Consider the following 6,352-nt stretch of genomic DNA (forward strand, 5'->3'; position numbering starts at 1 on the left):
CAAAACAAATAAATAATAATAATAAGAAGAAAGAATTTTGTGATTATTTATTTCATAGGTAATAGAACCATTTAGGCTAATAATTAAATATATATAATAAAATCTAAAAACGATAGACTCTTGTCATAAATAGATTCTATAATCACTTTTATCAATAATATAATCTATCATTGAGCTAGATCTAAATTTTGTTATATCTGCAAATTTTTTTGGATTATGCTATACTTTGCTATTACTTTAATCTTGATTGTTATATTTATAACTACCCCTTTATTTATTTTATCAATTTTGTCCTACCACTTTTAAAATGAAAAAAGATCAATTTGATTGAAATGGCAATTGAACCATTAAAATCAAACTAATATGACTCGTGAATAGGATATAAACCATAAAATCAATAAATTAAAACCCAAAGTTTAAAAATGAAACATTTAAAAGGGATTTTAGAAAAATAAATAAATAAGGGACATTATTTGCACAAAATAGCAAAATTTAATCATTTTAGACTTAGTTTCTTTTACTGATAAACACTGATAGACTTCTATCAACCTCTATCAATGATAGATTTCTATCCGTTTCTATCATAGATAGACATTTCAGTATTTTTTTTTTTGGTTATTTTTTAAATACTTTGACATTTTTCTATATATGAAAATTTTTCACTTATGAAAAATGACATAAATTAGTTAAATTCAACAAGGGTAATTAATAAATATACTCTTGAAAAAGAAAGAATGATCAACTGGATTTGTGGAACCATGTGGGCTTGTTCATATTGTTATACAGTTAAAAATGAAAAGTTCCAATATAATTTCAATTGTTTCTTCTTTAAAAAGACACCATTATATTCCAATTTATCAATTAGCAGTGGATATATATCTCATTTGCGTTATTGTTGATCTAAAGGCTTCAGCTGTTGGTTTGTGTTTGTTGAGTTTTGAAGTGAAGTTGGCAATTCTTCTTCATTATTATTCCCCACTTTGAATTGAACTTTATCTTTGCTCTTTCCCCACAAAACTAAGTAAAGGCCTATAATTATCACAGCTGCTCCAATAACCCTAAAAAGTAATGAAATTTCTTTAGTGTTTTTCTTAGTAGAGAGCTATTTGTCTACTAACATTGAGGGAAGATGTATGTAACTTTTTTCAATATAATCATTTGATTTTTTGTTTTTAGTTCGTAAAAAATTAAGTTTATAAACACTTGTTCTATGTTTAAATTTATTGGTTGTTATCTACTTTTTATCAATGTTTTCAAAAACTAAGTTAAATTTTGAAAATTAAAAAAAGTAGGTCCTATTTTGTTAACAATTCGGTTTTTGAGTTTTTGTTAGGTAAGCTTACTTTCACCTCCAAATTTCTTCATTTGTTATCTACTTTTTACCAATTGTTTGAAAAACCAAGTCAAATTTTGAAAACTAAAAAAAAAGTATTTTTTTAAAACTTGTTTTTATTTTTAAAATTTGACTAAGAATTCAACCATTGTATTTAAGAAAAATGCAAATCATGGTAAGAAATGTGGAGGAAATATGCTTAATTTTAAAAAACCAAAAACAAAATAATTACCAAACAGTACTGTAGTTTTTCAAAATGACTTAATTTTTAGAAAAAAAACAAAAAATGAATAGTTATCAAATAGGACCTAAGTAATTAAAAAGTCATTTCAAACCGACAAACCAAAAGGTTGAATATTACCTTCTTAGAATCCATGTTCAAACCTTGGAGGCATGGGCAGATAAAAATGGGTGGAGTGCTTGAAAGAAGGCATTTATATTTATGAATGTTAAACACTAAAAGAATGAAAAAAAAAATACAATGATCAAAGAAGAAAATATGTTTAAGAATTAGATCAAGGTATTTAAAACTGAAAACATCAACAATGGTTAAGTAGGAAACTTCTAATTTCTATTGGAAAAAAATATTCTTAATGTTTATTAATATAGAGCTAATGAAAAAAGTATAGATCAAGAGGTTATGCTAATTTACATTTGATTTAAATGTCAAATATTCTCCACTTTCTTACGTATTAAAAAATAATAATTATATCATAAATACCAAATATGTAGAAGAAATACGTCTGTAAAGAGTTGACATGAGTATATCTCAACTAGCATGAACTTGGTACTATCAACTTGAGATCGATCTCACACCCCACATATTGTTAAAAAGAAATTATGTAAATTGAGGTAGGTTACCTTCCTAAGCATAGTGTCTCGACAAATATGAATGAACTAACTACAGCAACTATGACCATGTTAAGAGGATTAAATGTAGTTACATACACAGGTCCTTTTAACTTTACCACCGCTCCTTGGAGATAATAAGTAATTCTAGAAGATATTATACCCTGTAATTGACATAACCTTAAATTTAGTTAAAGTGAGTTTACAAATACACGAAGATTTAAGGTGCAATCCTCATCTCCGCGATTGTTGCACTAAAAAATGGCAATTATTTAGTTTTAAATAATATTCATTAATGAGTTTTTTTATATTAAAAAAAAATTACTTACACCATAGAGTGCAGCTAAGAGTATGGAATCTGCATGTTAAGCTCATGCTGATGGATTGTTCCGTTCAAATGCTAAGGCTAAAATAGTACTTTCAACAGCTCCAGCCAAGCATATGAATGTTGTTAGTGTGAGCTCAGCGGTATAACCTTATTGTATGTGTCTATAAGAACCAATATATGAAACAATTAAAGTACTTCTCATTAAACCTTAAATTATAAGAAATACCTCTCAACTTTGTCCTCTCGTTTCAAATAAATCTCTATCTTTATTCTTAATCTTTTATGAACGTGTTTCAAAACTATTTTCGAAGTAAAAACATATCCATTAGAATGTGGAATACGAATATTGAGACCTTGAAATAGTTTGTAGCAATCACACTGTTCCACTACAAGTACACCTGTTCAAATTATGGTTATTAAAACTCCGTTTGATAAACATTTGATCTTTTGTTTTTATTTTGAAAATTAAGTCTATAAACACTACTTCCACTAAAAACCAAAACGAAAAATGAAGACCCCATTTGGTAACCATTTTACTTTTTTATTATTATTTTTTTAAAATGAAGCCTAATGACATTATTTTTACCTCCAAATTTCTTCAATTGATATCTACTTTTCACCAATGGCTTAAAAACTAAGCCAGATTTTGAGAACTTAAAAAAGTAGCTTTCAAAAAGTTGTCTTTGTTTTTGGAATTTGACTATGAATTCAACCATTGTATTAAAAAAAAGATGCAAATCATTGTAAAAAATATAGATGAAATAGATTTAATTTTTAAAAACAAAAATAAAAATAAAAAATTAAATGATTACTAAATGGGGTTGAAATGATTACCAAACGAGGCGAAAGATTAGGAAATTAAAGGAGATATACCAGAAGAATGGTGAAGGCTGAGGAGCAAATACTTGAAATGATGATAACAATGGCAGCATTAACAGGTTCTTGCTTATTTGGAATAGTGGAAAAAGAATGAGGATTAAAATTATTTTGTTTGGTCCAAGGCAAACTCAATAAAGGTCCTTTTATAAGAGTCATCATCATTGCTCCTCCAACTGTAACTAAAGTCCCTATAATCTTTGCTTGGCTTCTTAAGCTTCTAATATTCACCTTCTCCATTCTTCAATAAAACCATAATAATTAGCATCATTAATCAGAAATTAAAATCAATAGTTAGCTCTGTTGGAGCTATATAAGTTTGTGTATGATTAATATATATGTACATATACCTGCAAATCCAAGCCATTAGAAATGTAAAGGCAGGAGGAATATTGCACATGCTTGTTGCAAAAGTTGCACTTGTGTATTTAGTACCAGAGTAAATCAAGCTTTGGGATATTACTGGCCTGTAACACAGAAATTTGAAGTTAATTTCTAATTGTTTATTGAAGTACAACATACGCGATCGAACAATGTAATTGTCAATTTTATATAAAGGTATATAAAAAATGAAATTGTAAAAAAATGTATATGATTTCACTATAATAATTACATAACAGACATAGTGACGATGTTGTTATTACTCCTTGTGAGCGGACCATGCCCACCCGTATATATACTTATTTGTATGTTGAAATAATTTCAGCATGCGTATCCCTAGTACCCTTTTCACATGTGTCATGCTCACTCAACTTCTCACCCGACTACTCACCTTGAATCCTTGCACGCTCCATGTCCACCCAACCTCTCACTCGGCCGCCCACCTTGCACTCTTGGCCCCCTTACACATGCTATGCCTACCTAGTCTCTCACCTGGCCACCCACCTAACCTCTCACCTGGCCGCCCATCGACATCTTGCATGTGCTATGCCCACTTTGCCCCTCCCGTGTGCGTGATGCCCACCAATCACTCACTATGGGTAGAGTGGGGCTAGATGAGCATGACATGCGCTCCTCCTACCTTGAACCCTTCGCGCACCTACCCACCAAACACCCCTAAGCACGTGTCATGTCCACCTAACATCACCTCGCACGTGTCTGCCCACACCTTCCCCCGCCATGCCCAGATCCCAGCGTGAACAGACACATTTATGTAACTATTATAGTAATGCATGTATATATATATATATATATATATATTAACAAAAGGTGGTAGAGTCATTCTTACTCAAGTAAACTGAGGAGAAGAATCTTGGCGAAGATGGAGAGAGTCATCTTAGGTCTTGTTTTCCTGCCATGGAAAATGAGTTAATAAAGATGATAACCCAAAAAAAACAAAAACACACACATATATATACCTATCCAAGACCAAAGCAAAAGGAGTGGCACCAATAAAGTAACGATAAACAATGGTAACAAGTTGGTTCATTCCTTGGTTTAAAGGAGCATTTAAATAATAGACATTCCTGCTGATGCAAATCTTAATGCAATTGCTCCCAAATATGGCTTTGCCTTCTCAAACATTTTACCTGCCTTCCCCATCTCTCTCTCTCTCAATATCTTTGTCAATACATAATTGATTCACAACAAAATAATAGCACAACTTTCAACATGCTTTTATAATGGATTTGTATGCTAATTAATCTTTTGGGCTAATTTATATAATGTGATAAATTATCTAGGAATAACTTTTTGTTTTTTAGGTTTTTCTTTTTCTTTTACATCATCTATATCCTCCCAAGATAAAGCATTTATCTTAAGATGTAATTATCACAATTAAATAATAAAATCGAAATATAATTGTCTAAACTTGAACATAGTTCAACTGTGCAATAAAGCTTCTATTATCAATTTCGAGGTCGGAAGTTTGATTTCCACACTACAAATTATCAAAAAAGAAAATGAATCAAAATGAAAATTTGTCGATAATATAACCATCATGAATTAGTCTAGTGATAAAGAAGGGATATGATTTTGATAAAGGGCTAATAGGTTATGAATTCAATGCATGATAGTGGCTTAATATTCTACGAGTTTCTTTGACAGTCAAATATTATAGAATCAAATAGGTTATCCTATGAGATTAATCATGACTTAAACACTCATGGATATAAAAAAATATTGTCAATAATAGAAATTTTATAAAGAAAAAAGTTCCTACCATGACGAGGTGTATTTATTAAAATTAGATTTTGTTTCAAATGTGACGTTGAGGGGCAAATATTGAGAGGTGAAAATGTTCTTGAGAATCATGTCTAGTCCAAGTATTTGAGTGGTGGCTAATGTTAAAAGAGATGAAGTAGATGCCTATGTTGAGAACAATTGTGACAAGAAGTTGCCAGAACACAAAGGAAATTTTGATATTTTGGTTCCCATGTTTTGATATTTTTGTCTTTTCCATTTCTAAGGTATTTTGTGATCAAACATTTTCAAAAAGTAAAAGTAAAATGGAAAAAAAAAAGTTTATTTTAGTTTTTAATATCATTTTGGTCCATCTCTATATTTTAAGGGGAAAAATTTGGGTGTAGCAAAAGTCTATCACATGTGAATTTATTTTTTTAAAAATTATTGAAAAGTTATTTTTTTTATGTGTAAAAGAAGGGAACATATACTTAGGTGTAGTTTAAATTGCATTTAAGTATTACTCTTTTTTAAGTGGAGTTCAATTTTCTTCCCCCAAAAAAAAGAAAAAAGAAAAGTGGAGTATTTTTAAATATCTAATTTTAATCATTGTACTTTCAATGAATCTTAAATTTAATTTCAAGAGCTAGTAATTGTTGACCTTTTAAAAATTCTTTATAGTATTTGAGCATTTTCACTATAAATTTGGAAAATATATTCACATATTATTTTTTTAAAAGAAAATTATTGATATTATGTAACTAATTTCAAAAATTATGGAAAGTATATGAACTAAAATTAGATATATGAAAGTACGTTGATATTGTCCACTTTGGCACAAACCC

The 6,352-nt window shown here is 29.4% G+C and overlaps 1 pseudogene across 1 annotated transcript; it reads right to left on the reverse strand.

Moving 5' to 3' along the window:
- Window positions 1–748: 748 nt before the first annotated feature.
- On the reverse strand, window positions 749–4,928 carry LOC120068203 (WAT1-related protein At2g39510-like; annotated as a pseudogene). The gene is made up of 7 exons (XR_016525318.1): window positions 4,745–4,928; window positions 4,615–4,677; window positions 3,737–3,853; window positions 3,380–3,627; window positions 2,512–2,657; window positions 2,195–2,346; window positions 749–1,058 (listed from the first exon to the last, which is right to left on the reverse strand). The product of XR_016525318.1 is annotated as a WAT1-related protein At2g39510-like (transcript).
- Window positions 4,929–6,352: the final 1,424 nt, after the last annotated feature.

This window comes from Benincasa hispida, chromosome 12 (assembly GCF_027475165.1).
Source record: "Benincasa hispida cultivar pf3 chromosome 12, pf3_genome.v1.1, whole genome shotgun sequence".
NCBI classification, from domain to species: Eukaryota; Viridiplantae; Streptophyta; class Magnoliopsida; order Cucurbitales; family Cucurbitaceae; genus Benincasa; species Benincasa hispida.